A 13216-nucleotide genomic window follows, 5' to 3' on the forward strand; every position below is an offset into this window, starting at 1 on the left:
GAAGATAAATGAGCCTGATGAATTATTAAGGAGGTGAAAGATGTCAGGGCTGAGCTGAAGGAATCCCACGTCTCTGTGAATATTCAAACAATCTGGGCCTATTTTGGTGGAGAGAATGTTCGTGTGTTGTGTGAAAGGAAAGCAGGGAGCTAGGATGACGCTTTTGGCCGGGGGAGGCCTGCCTTTCCGAGCTGGATGCAGGCTCAGAGATGGCTGCTCACGGCTCAGCAGCTATTTTTAAACTTGTGAAACCCAGCCTGTCAGTGGGTGGAACAGGGCTGGAGGTGAGGTGACTGAGGCTGTCCTAGCTCCTGAGGGAGGAGAAGCCACTCTCTGGCTCTTAGCTGACACCCCCACATCGCTCCACTGAGCCCCCGAAATAAATACCTGGCATTGTGTTCAGGCCGACGGAGGGGGGCCCCGAGGCCAGAAGAGAATTTAAAAATTCACTCTGTCTCTCATCTGAGCTCTTCCGTTGGTTTAACACATGCTGTGTCTGGCAGCTGAGAGAGAATGCCTCATAGCTCTGTAACCGCTAACCTAAAGACAAAACCCAAACACTCGGTGCGTCCTGTTGATCAGGGTTTGAAAATGTCCATTCGAAGGTGCGTCTTTTAGTCTCTGAGCGTGTGGGCTCTGAATGACCCGGCGTCGTCTCTAGTTGGGGACACCCCGTGAGCTCCCCTGTTTCCAGTCTGTCCTTCCTGAGGCTGTGGTGTTCCAAGCGGAGACTCTGACCTAAGCCGCCGGCGAATCAGAAACCCAGCGGCGGCTGGACCCACATCTCAAGGACCGGAGGCCTGTGCAGAAAGCGTCATTTCCCCTGTTTGCCTTTTTCTGTAAGAAGACTAAGAGTAGGAGAAAGCTGAAGAGTGGCACAGTCTGGCCTCACCTCTCCCTGCCCCAGATATGCCCCTTGGTGGAAGGATTATTTTAAGCTGAAGGCAACTGAAAAGAAGCAGGAGAAAAGCCCTCTGCCCTCCCCCTCTTTGCCTAAAAGTGGGACAAACGTTTACTGATGTGTCTGTCCTCCCCTGGCTGCCAGCAAGGATGGCGGTTAATCAGCGGAGACAACACCTGAACCTCATCACCCCAGAGAAGCACCGGAGGAACTCTCCTGACAGACTTGACTAACTAGCCACCCTAGAAATTCAAGGTCTTTTTCCTTTATCTTGTCACTTCTCTAGAAATGCATTGCTCCGGGTGTCTGGGTGGCTCAGTCCGTTAAGTGTCTGCCTTTGGCTAGGGTCATGATCCCAGGGTCCTGGGATCGAGCCCTACATTGGGCTCCTTGCTCAGCAGGGACCCCGTTTCTTCCTCTACCTGCAGCTCCCTCTGCTTGTGCTCTTTCTCTCTCTTAAATGAATAACAAAAAATCTTAAATAAAAATGTATTGCTCCTTTGCTAAGGTGCTATGTAATCCAAAACACTGAGCACCCCATTAGTTACTCCAGACCAAGTGTCCCCGTGTTCCCTGACCACACACATGTTAATGTACTTCTGTTGGTGACTTTCTGTCTTTGGTCCCTCTAATTCACAGGACAGCAGGCAGAGAAACTGAGATGGGTAGAGGAAGAGATTTTTTTGTTTCCTGCTGTGCTATTTGGAAAACATAGCGTGAATGACAGTAATAATAATGATAAAAGCAAGCACACACACACATGCATGCACACACATGCACACAGGACGCTCCACAAAGGAGGCATTTGGAAGGTGACCTGCAGAGTCGCTGGATCTCTTGTCAACATGGCATTCGGCCGTTTACTAAGCAGGGCCATTTATGAGGGAGCTTGTTTCTGGAAATCTTTATTAGAAGCCGATGCCAGCAAATGATTGGGGGAAATGTATATATTTGTAGAGTAAATGGGCAGCGGCCAGATATGACTATAATATTTTACTTTTTATTTTGCCACAAAGAGAAGAAGCTCGAGGTTGGAAGAAAAAGAAGTTCTGTGGATGAAGATATCTGGTCTACAAGGACATTGGAAGCCAAGCTTCCTCGACGTCTAAGAGAAAGCCATCTGTGTGACCCAAAAGAACTTCTGACTACAGGAGAACTTTCAGAATGCTGGGGGAAACCTGGATTAGATCAGGTAATGGCTGGTGATGATTGAACACAAGTCAATTAAATACCTAACTGTACCTACATATTCTCATTTTCTTTTTCTTCTTTCTCTCTTGCTTTTTTTTTTTTTTTTTTTTTTTTTTCTGAGAGAGAGGGTAGGGTGGGAAGAGGGAGAGAGAGAGAATCTTAAGCAGGGTCCACATCCAGCTTGGAGCCCAATGTGAGGCTGGATCTGATGACCCTGAGATCACGATGGGAGCCCAAACCAAGAGTTGGCCCTCAACTGACCAAGCCACCCAGAAGCCCCTTGTTCTCATTTCCTTAATCTTACCCTAAAATTTAGAAATTTTAAAATTTTAATGAAATTTTAAAGATAAAATATAGATATCAGAAGGGGGTAATTTAAAACTTTTTTTGGTCAGTGTTTTTCAGGCTTAGCGAAGGCAAAGGAGGGCCCAGGCATGGCGATTCAGAGTCCTCTGCCCTGCGCAGTGCATCCTGGAGGGTACCTGGAAGAGGCTGCGATGGCTCACGGAATGGGAGTGGGACCCAGAATGGGTGCTGATTCTAAGCAGCCGACCCGTCAGATCCTGGGTCAAGGCTGACCCGGTGCTAGTTGGTGGTGGCAGAGCTGGTGGTGCAGCGTAGAAGCCAGGACTCCCTGAAAAGTGAGTGGAGAGAGCAGCCTTATCAGAGAGAGGCCTGGATGTGGGGCTGCAGAGAGGGGACCCAGAGCTTCCCTTCCCCTGCCTCCCTTCTTCCTGCCCTCCAAGACCCTCTCCTTGCTTGGTGACTTTCCAGAGTCCCAACTTCAGGGCTGCTCCAAGGCAGAAGCATGGTGACAGGAGAGACGGGGTGAGGGAGGAGATGGGCGATGAGGGAGCAGAAGGCAAGCTGAGGTCGAAGCACAAGCTGACACCCCCCACCTCACCCTCCCACCTCTCCCAGTGGGACATACGCAGCATTCCTCTGGCCCTCCTAGTTGCCCTTAGACTAAGGGGAGGGAAAAACAAATGGTAAAAGGTTAGAGATCACAGCCCTGAAAGACACGAATGTTCTAATGACTTAGTGATTTACAAGGAAAAAGCATTCTTATCAATAGTATAACATTCAGAGACCCATAACTCAATTTCCTGGTGCCCTAATACCACCCTCCCTACTATGAGTGATGTGGGTAAACCAAGGCAGAAGGAAATGTAAACAAAGTTATGTTCCTTTATGACCTTCAGCCTATTGATGAGGACTTGTGAGAGAGGATCACATTCCTCCAGGAAGCTCCTTACTAGAAGGAAAAATAACCTTAATTTGACACAAGCCAGGCCTCCAGTATCCTGAGGTCTTCTTTAGCATATGAAAGTTCTTTTGGGGGACGCCTGGGTGGCTCAGTTGGTTAAGCAGCTGCCTTCGGCTCAGGTCATGATCCCAGCATCCTGGGATCGAGTCCCACATCGGGCTCCTTGCTTGGCAGAAGCCTCCTCCTTCTCCCTCTGCCTCTGCCTGCCACTCTGTCTGCCGGTGCTCACTCTCGCTTCTCTCTCTATGACAAATAAATAAATAAAATCTTAAAAAAAAAAAGTTCTTTTGGATACCTCCCTTTTTCTTTACCTCCCCCAGCTCCCAAGTACATAATCAGCCACTCCTCACAACCCCTGAGCAGCAGCTCTTTCTGCCCACCTCTCACCCGCCACCCCCTCCCCCTCCCCAGCCAGGCCCTGGCCCCATGCTTTAATAAAACCACCTTTTTGCGCCAAAGACGTCTTAGAATTCTTTCTTGGCCAGGGACTCAGGACCTCTCAACATTCCAAAACAACATCTTGCAGAACCGCCCCCCCCCCGCCCCATAGTGCCCTCCTCTCCTCCTCCAAGTATAGAAGACTTGAGCCCCTCCCACCCCAGTCCACACCTGCTTCTCACTTCAGGACTCTGCTCCAGCTCCCAGAAAGAAATGCCAGACACAGCTCTTCTTCCAGGAGAGAAGAAGATGAAGCCAATTTTGACCACATCTTCCTGGTCTTGGTCATCTGTGTCCGTGTCTCCCTGAGCTCAAACCTCAGGAGCTATAGCTCTTGCAAGCATTTATCTGCTTCAGCGAGGGTGGGGGTGGGGGTGTCTGTGAGGTAGGGAGAGGCTGGGACAACAGTCTGCTTTTCAGAGTGCCATTTTGGTCAGGACACTATTAGAAGCAGTTGTGGAGAGGGTGTGAAATCAAGGTAGAGGGCCTTACGTCTTAAACTTCTCTGGAAAGAAGTGGGGAAGTGGTGATTATAGTTAATAATGTTGTATTGCGTATTTGAAACTTGCTAAGACAGTAAATCCCATCCTGTTGCCCAAGAGCATGCACATGCGCGCCCAAGTCCACATTGGTAACCCTGTGGGTGATTGACGGGTTAATTAACTTGATTGTGGTAATTGGAGCATGCGCATGCACGCCCACGTGCACACTGGTAACCACGTGGGTGATTGATGGGTTAATTAACTTGATTGTGGTAATCAGGTTACAGCGTGTATGTGTATCTCATCATCATGTTGTATACCTTTTTTTAAAAAAAGATTTTATTTATTTATTTGAGAGAGAGAGATTGAGTGGCAGGGGCAGAGGGAGAAGCAGACTCCATGTGGAGTAGAGCCAGACTCCCCTGCGGAGCAGGGAGTGGGTCACAGGACTCTGTCCAGAGACTGGGATCAGGGTCGGGATCAGGGCCTGAGCGAAACGCAGACTGTTAACTGACTGAGCTACACAGGCGCCCGCCTTGTACACCTTTTAATAAGAACATTGAGCAACCTAAATATATTTAAAAATTTTTAAAGATTTTATTTATTAATTTGACAGAGGTGGGGGGAATCAGGCTTAGGGTGGAGCAGGGAGCCCCATGTGGGACTCGATCCCAGGACTCTGGGATCATGACCTGAGCTGAAGGCACCTGCTTAACCAACTGAGCCACCCAGACACCCCAATATATAAAATTTTTATTTGTCAATCACATCTCAATGAAGCTGGAAAAATAGAAGCAAGTCTGAAGGTGACTGGACAGTGTCCCTAGTGTCACACTGGCTGGAACTGCCATCCTCTGTGGTGGCTTCTACTTGAGTCCTGAAGCTCCTTCCCTGCAGACCCTCAGGGGCTTAACCCAGTGAACAGCCCGGGAGAAGCCTTCAAGTCTTGCACAAGTCTGTGTCAGGGAGTATCTGAATGTGTTTTCCCTTTAGAAATGAGGAATGTCTCCAGGTTTCCTCTAGCTTAGTCCCCTGCAAAATCCACTTCCTGCATATTACAAATAAAAGGCAAGCAAGTGAACTTCAACCTCAGCCAAAACACAAGTTCTTGCCCTGGGGGGCTTGTGCCCAGAAATCCCCAAGGGCGAGGGCCCGTCCCCTCCCCACTAGTCCTACAAAACGCCCCACTCCCCTGGGCTGCAGGAGACTCGGTCACTCCCCGCAGGATTCTTTTTTTTTTAAATTTTATTTATTTATTTGACAGAAATAGAGATCACAAGGAGGCAGAGAGGCAGGCAGAGGGGGAAGTGGAAGCAGGCTCCCGCTGAGCAGAAAGCCTGAGATGTGGGGCTTGATCCCAGGACCCTGAGATCATGACCTGAGCTGAAGGCAGAGGCTTAACCCACTGAGCCACCCAGGCACCCCTCCCCCCAGCATTCTTGGTGAATGCTGGCGGGGAATGGCTTCAATCAGCATTGTGAGTTCTGAACTTAAATACATACACAAATATTTATAACAGGTCCCCACCACTGCCCATGACAGTGCTGGCCTCACTGGACTCATTTCTGCCTGTGTGGTCCTCTCCCTCATCGAGGGAGGGGCAGGGTTTGAGTGTGGTGTGGGGCAGGGGCTTGGTCAATGCTGCTGAAAGGCGGAAGAGGATTCGAGGAAGGAACAGTTGTGGAGGAGGGGCTGGAATCAACTGAAGCAATTCCTGGCGACAGGGTATCTGGCCCCTCGGTGTGGCATTAATATGCATCTGCTTTACCACGTGGAGGAAGTTTTGACTTCGTTCTGTGAAATGTAAGCATTTTAATGAGAAGCATATTCATGTTGATGAATTTTTATCTAGACAATATTTTATGAAAAAAGCCTAAAATTGATAATGGGAGTGGGAAATGGGAATCAGAGTAGGGGAGGAGAGGCTGTATATTCCTGTTTCATTCCAATTGCTGGTAACAGGAATGTGTTTTTTAAATTTAAAATTTATGTAAATTTAAAATTGAAGAGAGAAAGGGAGAAAAGTATTTTACAGAGCCAGTTCAATGACACCAATTTAATGTCTTGACTGATTTTCAATAGAGTAACACTGAGCTGTTTTCCACTTATTTTCATTGGGATCAAGTCTTTTCCATGTGATGAGGGAGCAGGAGGCTGGCTGCGGACAAAGCAAAAGCTGGCACCTTGCACCCCCTCTCCACCCGCTCCCTTCAGTAATATGTGTAACATTCCTCAGGCACCCCTGACCGCCATAAACGAGAAACAAATAGTTAACTTGCAGAGATCACAATCCTGCAAGACAGGACTCTCCCAACTATCTTGAAGTTAACGGCTTGCTAAAAGACAACAGTGGTCTCCCGGCTCCTAGTAGGCCCTCTTCAGCATATGAAAACTCCGTTGCGGGCACCTGGGTGGCTCAGTGGGTTGAGCCTCTGCCTTCGGCTCAGGTCATGATCTCAGGGTCCTGGGATCGAGCCCCGCATCGGGCTCTCTGCTCAGCAGGGAGCCTGCTTCCCCCACCCCCCTGCCTGCCTCTCTGCCTATTTGTGATCTCTCTCTGTCAAATAAATTAAAAAATCTTCAAAAAAGAAAAACTCCGTTGAAACCTCCCTTTCCCTCACCTTCCCCCAACCGCAGGGTACATAGCCTGCCATCCCTCACAACCCGGGGCAGCTGCAGCTCTTCCTGCCCACAGGTCCTGTCCCCGTGCTTTAATAAACCACCATTTTGCACCAAAGACGTTTCAAGAATTCTTTCTTGGTCATCGGCTCCGGACCTCAGCCCACCGAACCTCACCTAGGTTCTCGAACTTAATCACATGGATCATGAAACTTTACCTATTACAGTGGAGGGGAGGACAAGGTTTTCTCCTCGTCTTAGGTCCTTGGCTGGAGCTCTGTAACAAAAGACAAATCAACAAGAGAAAAACACAATTTTTTTTAAAAAGCTTTTATTTATTTATTTGACAGAGAGAGAGAGATCACAAGTAGGCAGAGAGGCAGGCAGAGAGAGAAGGAAGCAGGCTCCCCGCTGAGCAGAGAGCCCGACGCGGGGCTCGATCCCAGAACCCTGGGATCATGACCTGAGCCAAAGGCAGAGGCTTTAACCCACTGAGCCACCCAGGCGCCCCGAAAAACACAAATTTTAACAGGTTAAAAAAAAAATGTACAAGGGAACCCTCACAAAGAAAAATGAGGATCAAACACTTAGATATACTGTCAGATAAAGGGTAGATATACTGTCAGACAAAGGGTAGTAAATAGTGAAAATGTGGCAAGACAAAGGGGCTTAAGCTAGGGCAGTTAATTCTGGAAAAGTAACTAGCTCATTTAACCAGGTGTGCTGGACAGATTCCTCTCTGCCTCAAGGCCTCATCTTGTAAGGACCTATTTTATATTTTTATATTTTAGCAAGAGGCTTTCATTGAGGTTAAACAAAAACCTTGTTTAACCCTTAAACTGTCCCTGCTCCCCTTCCCCCAGGGGACCTACTTAAAAACAAGTCCCGGAAACCAGCTCCAGTAACAAAGCCCAGATACAAGGGTGGGTCAGGCCAGGTGGAAACATCGATCAGTGGGGGCGCCTACTGTCTCCCTAGCTACCAAGGAGTATGGGCCCCCGCCCTTTTGGTGCCAATCCTAATCAAGGTGTAATAGGCTAGTTCAAATGTCTACTAGGGTAAATTGTAACTCAATTGGTCACCTAGCATCACTGTGGAGTTTCCTGTGTGTGTTACAATCTCATTGGCCACCTGTGTGTGGCCAGGCCTGACCGCATGGCCTTTGTCCTTAAAGGCTAGACCGTGAAACAGAGAAGGGTCGCCCTCTCTTGTAAGAGGTGCGGCCCCGAACGTTCGGTTAGATTCTTCTTTTTTTTTTTTTTTAAAGATTTTATTTATTTATTTGACAGAGATCACAAGTAGGCAGAGAGGCAGGCAGAGAGAGAGAGAGGAGGAAGCAGGCTCCCCGCTGAGCAGAGAGCCCTATGTGGGGCTCGATCCCCGGACCCGGGATCATGACCTGAGCCAAAGGCAGCGGCTTTAACCCACTGAGCCACCCAGGCGCCCTGTTCGGTTAGATTCTTGATGCTTGGCGCGAAATAAACTTTGCTTGACCTTTGCTTTGTATCAGTCTCGCTCCCTCGCTCCTTTAATCACGGACCCATTATTGGGGCATAATAGTTTCTTTCTCCTGGTATTGGGAGGGCATCTTCCACTTGGGAGTTTTACCTCCAGCTTTCGGAAGAGAAAGATCTGGTATCCATCTTGCACCAGCTGTTGTTGTTGTTGTTGTTGTTTTTTAAGTGCCTTTTACTCAAAACAACAGAGCACTGGGCGCCTGGGTGGCTCAGTTGTTAAGCATCTGCCTTCTGCTCATGTCAGGATCCCAGGGTCGTGGGATTGAGCCCTGTGTCCGGCTCCCTGCTCAGTGGAAAGTCTGCTTCTCCCTCTCCCATTCCCCTAGCTTGTGTTTCTTCTCTCACTGTCTATCAAATAAAATCTTAAAAAAAAAAAAAAAAGAACCAGCTTTAAGGGTGTGCACTTAGCATTATGCTCTCCTCCTAACCCCTTCCACACACACTGAGGAGTTCTTCATGAAGAGCAGGAAATGGGACAGGGTTTGGCTTGAGTTAAAATTTCCCTCATTCCAGGGGCCAGAATGCAGACAGAGTTGGAAAGGAAGGTAGCTCAGGGCTGGCATGTGCCTGAAGCTATGGTCTAGGAAACCTTTTGGACCCTAGCACCCTGGCACCCAGGCCTTGCAGCCAGTGGCTATGGCTGGTGCCCACGGCAGGAGCTGAGGAACTGAGAGTGGGTCCTGAACCAGGAAAATGGCGGACCAGCCCAAACCACGTGCCCCAGGGGAGGGGAGTGGAGTGTGTGTGTGTGTGTGTGTGTGTGTGTGCGTGCGCGCGCCGAGAAGCCCCCTCAGCTTCATTTCCCGAGCGAGTACAGGGGCATGTCAGAGAGCAGCTGTCAGTGGGGTCCACAGTCAGCTGGCCCAGACCACCCAGCAGTGGGCAGAGGACAACCCCAGAGTAGCAGGAGCATCTGTAGTTCACCTTTTCGGCCCTGGGGTGAGCACGGGGTTGGAAGCAGGCCCATGCTGGGGTTGCTCGTGCTACAACAGTGACACCATGTGGCACTGAGAGCAAAAACAGCTGAGAATCTTGGCGGAAGGGAGGTTGTCCTGTTTCCTCAAGATTTTAAGGGCCACGATCCACCATCTTTGGACTAGCAAGCGTCCCTGGAGGTTTTGTGGTGATCACTGATGGAAGAAATCCAGGGAGGAAAAACATTTATTTATTTTTTTTAAAGTATGCTCCAAGCTTGGACTTGAACTCACAACCCTGAGATCATGAGTCAGATGCTTAACACACTAAACCACACAGATACCCCTGTGTGGTACATTTTGAAGCTGGACTAGGTAGAAGCTTGAAGTCAACTACATTGATAATTAAAAACAATTTAATCTCAATTTGAACACCAAACTAGGGGAATGATTATATGCTGTTACCTCAGGCACTAATCATCACCCCCTTGTGTAGCTAAAGATCATGTCAAACACCAACGTCAAGTTATGGAAACTTCCTGACATCCGGAAGAGCTCTCATCCCCTTCCCAGAGGAGATGGACTCATGAATGCTCATACTTTCTCCAGAAGAGAGGGCTCCTCCCCTTCCTGTTGCCTACTCCAGTAAATGTTCTGTCATCCACCCAATTGCTCAATGGATTAGTCAGGACTGTTTCAGTTGTAGGTATTAGGAGCAAGCTTAAGGATCAAGAGTAATTTATTGCCTCATCTGGCTGGGAGAGACACGGGGTTAGTTCAGAGAATTGAGAAATGAACATCTTGGGAAGTCGAGGAAGGAGGGAATGTGGGATTTGAAGCAATAAAACTGTCTGGCTCCCTTGTCCTCTTCCTCTGCTTCTCTTTGCCCTTGACCTCATTCTCTCCTAATGTGGACAGTCCCCTTCCACCTGTGGGGGATATAGTCACTGGCAGCCCAAATTTAGCAAGCCCCACATCAAGGGGGAAGTTTGTTTGTTTGTTTGTTTTTTAACTGAGTACCCTTATCCCAGAGAAGGGCTCTGATCAGCTTGCTTGAGTTCAGTCTCAGTACCTGGGCTAATCTGCGGTGTCAACAAGATGACACACTGTGTGATAGGCCAGCTCTGGCCACACCCTCTTGCCTGAGGCCACTGGGCCCGGTTGTTGACAGAGAAGAGTGATGGGAACCCTCGTTAGGGGAGCACAAATCAAAAAGTAATAGAGTCCACTATACAGATGTTGATATCCCTAGCATTTTCAAATAAACTCTCAAGTGAAGATTTATGTACCTACAAAAAAGGGCATGAATCCCAAGAGTGTGGTTCAATGCATTTTCACTGTTGAGCACTCCTACAGAATCAGCACCCTGATCAAGAAACAGAACATTATCAGCATCCCAGAAACCCTCCTTATGCACTGCTCTCCTGAACACCGGAGGTCAACAGTAAGCATATCTAATATTTCAATTCATTTCATCTATTTTGGAACTTTATAAAAATGCAATCATTCAGGGGCACCTGGGTGGCTCAGTGGGTTAAAGCCTCTGCCTTCGGCTTGGGTCACGGTCTCGGGATCCTGGGATCACGCCCCACATTTGTCTCTCTGCTCAGCAGGGAGCCTGCTTCCCCTCTCTCTCTGCCTGCCTCTCTGCCTACTTGTGATCTCTCTCTGTCAAATAAATAAAATCTTAAAAAAAAAAAAAAAGCAATCATTCAGTATTCTTCGTTTATGCCTGGCTTCTTACACTCAACGTTATGTTGATGAAATCCAACCAGATTGTTGTGTGTAGGTGCACGGTGTTCATTTTTACAGCTGTATTTGGTTGCATGACTACACCAAGATTCATTTATCCATTTTATTGCTGATGGACATCCTAGCCATAAAGAGAGAGATTCCAAGTCCTATGGGATGGAGATAGTAGTTCAATGAGAAGCTTTTTGCAGTACTCTGAATTATGTACTTCCTTGAATATATATGCACGTGCTGGTTAGTAATTAATATTTAAGGTTGCTGCCTGGGTTTTAAAGCATGTTTTGTGGAATGGTTTACAGCGACAGGCATGTGCTATGGATTTGCAATCCACTGCGCCCCGCCTTTTTTTTTTTTTTTTTTTTTGTCATTGGGCAACAAAGCCCCCTGGTGGCGGCTGCCTAAACTGCAACCATGCCTCCTGGAAGTTAATTGCCTGCTTTTCAAACCAAGCATTGCATTAAGTATCACAACCCAGGATGTAACTTTTACTTGAGCCAAGTAAGTATCACTTACGTGAATAAAACTGCTCCGTCTTAATCTACAAACAGGATACAGGTCCATCTCTAAAATCATGATAACATGTTAAGAATAACAACTCTCATTTATTAGTACCTGTGTGCTGATGTTATGGCAACATCTTCACATACGGTGTTCTGTGTAATCCTTAAGCAAGGCTGCGAAGTAGTTACTGCTGTCTGCTTTTAGAGATGAGAAAACAGACTAACAAATTCAATAAGCATCTCAAGGTACACAGACCAGGATTTGGACTCCAGCTCTCCCATGGTCCTGGTTTCTTTCTTTTTTTTTTTTTTTTAAGATTTTATTTATTTGACAGAGAGAGATCACAAGTAGACAGAGAGGCAGGCAGAGAGAGAGGGAGGGAAGCAGGCTCCCCGCTGAGCAGAGAGCCCGATGCGGGACTCGATCCCAGGACCCTGAGATCATGACCCGAGCCGAAGGCAGCGGTCTAACCCACTGAGCCACCCAGGTGCCCCGTGGTTTCTAACACCTTCTACGACGAGGTGCCTCACTATTCAAGTTTACACTCCAGGTTCATTTCTCTAGACCAGACCCCTCCCCAGGATGGCTGGAGAAGAGTTTGTGCTCCCTTCTGTGGCTCTCTGCTGGGAGGCAAATGCTTCTAGCTCCTCTTCCTATATCTCCCTCTGCCCATGAGGAGGTGACAGGCATGCCTGCTTTCCCTTGTCCATTTACACAAGGGGGATACAATTTTTTCATTAGTAGAAGCCTGAGACATTGGGACGCCGGGGTGGCTCAGTCAGTTAAATGTCTGCCTTTGACTCAGGTCATGATCCCAGGGTCCTAGGATCGAGCTCCATGTCATCTTCGGGCTCCTTGCTCAGTGGGGAGCCTGCTTCCCCCCATGCCTGCTCTGCCTGCCCCTCCCCCCTGCTTGTGCACACACTCTCTCTCTCTCTGACAAAAAAATAAATAAAATCTTTAAAAATAGAAAAAAGAAGAAGCTCGAGAAACTGCCTGGGTCTTGTACTAGGGAATGGGTTAAAACACCAAAAGTCAAGAGTCAGGTGGGGTTTTCTCCATCTCCCTGCATCTGTAGGATGTCAGGGCCTATTCTCTGCCCTTGCTTACTGCTCATGACAAGGTGCTAGGACAACCAATCTTTCCTGGTATGCCCGTACTTGCTGTGTTCTTGCACTGATGTTCCCAAGTCCCAGGAACTCCCTCAGTCCTGAGCAAGTTGACTTCCCCTCTCAATCCTGGCCAGTTAGGACCCAAGTCGTGCCATGGATTCAGCAGCTCAAGAGCCTGTGGGTGGATAGACATTCTTTAAGCCTCCTGGCTTGTGACAGGTCACTACCCGAGCTCTGCACTGGGAGCGAGAATCATCAGGGGGCTTGTCCTGCCTCCAAAGATGGGCTTTAGTGGCACGTGGGTTCTGCAGGTGGCCTGGGTTTGGACCTGGGCTCCACCTCTCACTGGCTCCATGGCCATGGGCAAGTGATTTCATGACCTCCAGCCTCACGGCCTAACTTACAGCACAGCACCTACCTCATCGGGCTAGCGTGAGAATTAAATAAGAAAACGTGAAGAGTTGGGCTCACAGGTCATGCTCAATAAATGGTGGCCATTGCTGGTCCCCTTGGTTGTTGTGT

The sequence above is a fragment of the Lutra lutra genome, chromosome 7 (genome assembly GCF_902655055.1).
Source record: "Lutra lutra chromosome 7, mLutLut1.2, whole genome shotgun sequence".
In the NCBI taxonomy this organism is placed as follows: Eukaryota; Metazoa; Chordata; class Mammalia; order Carnivora; family Mustelidae; genus Lutra; species Lutra lutra.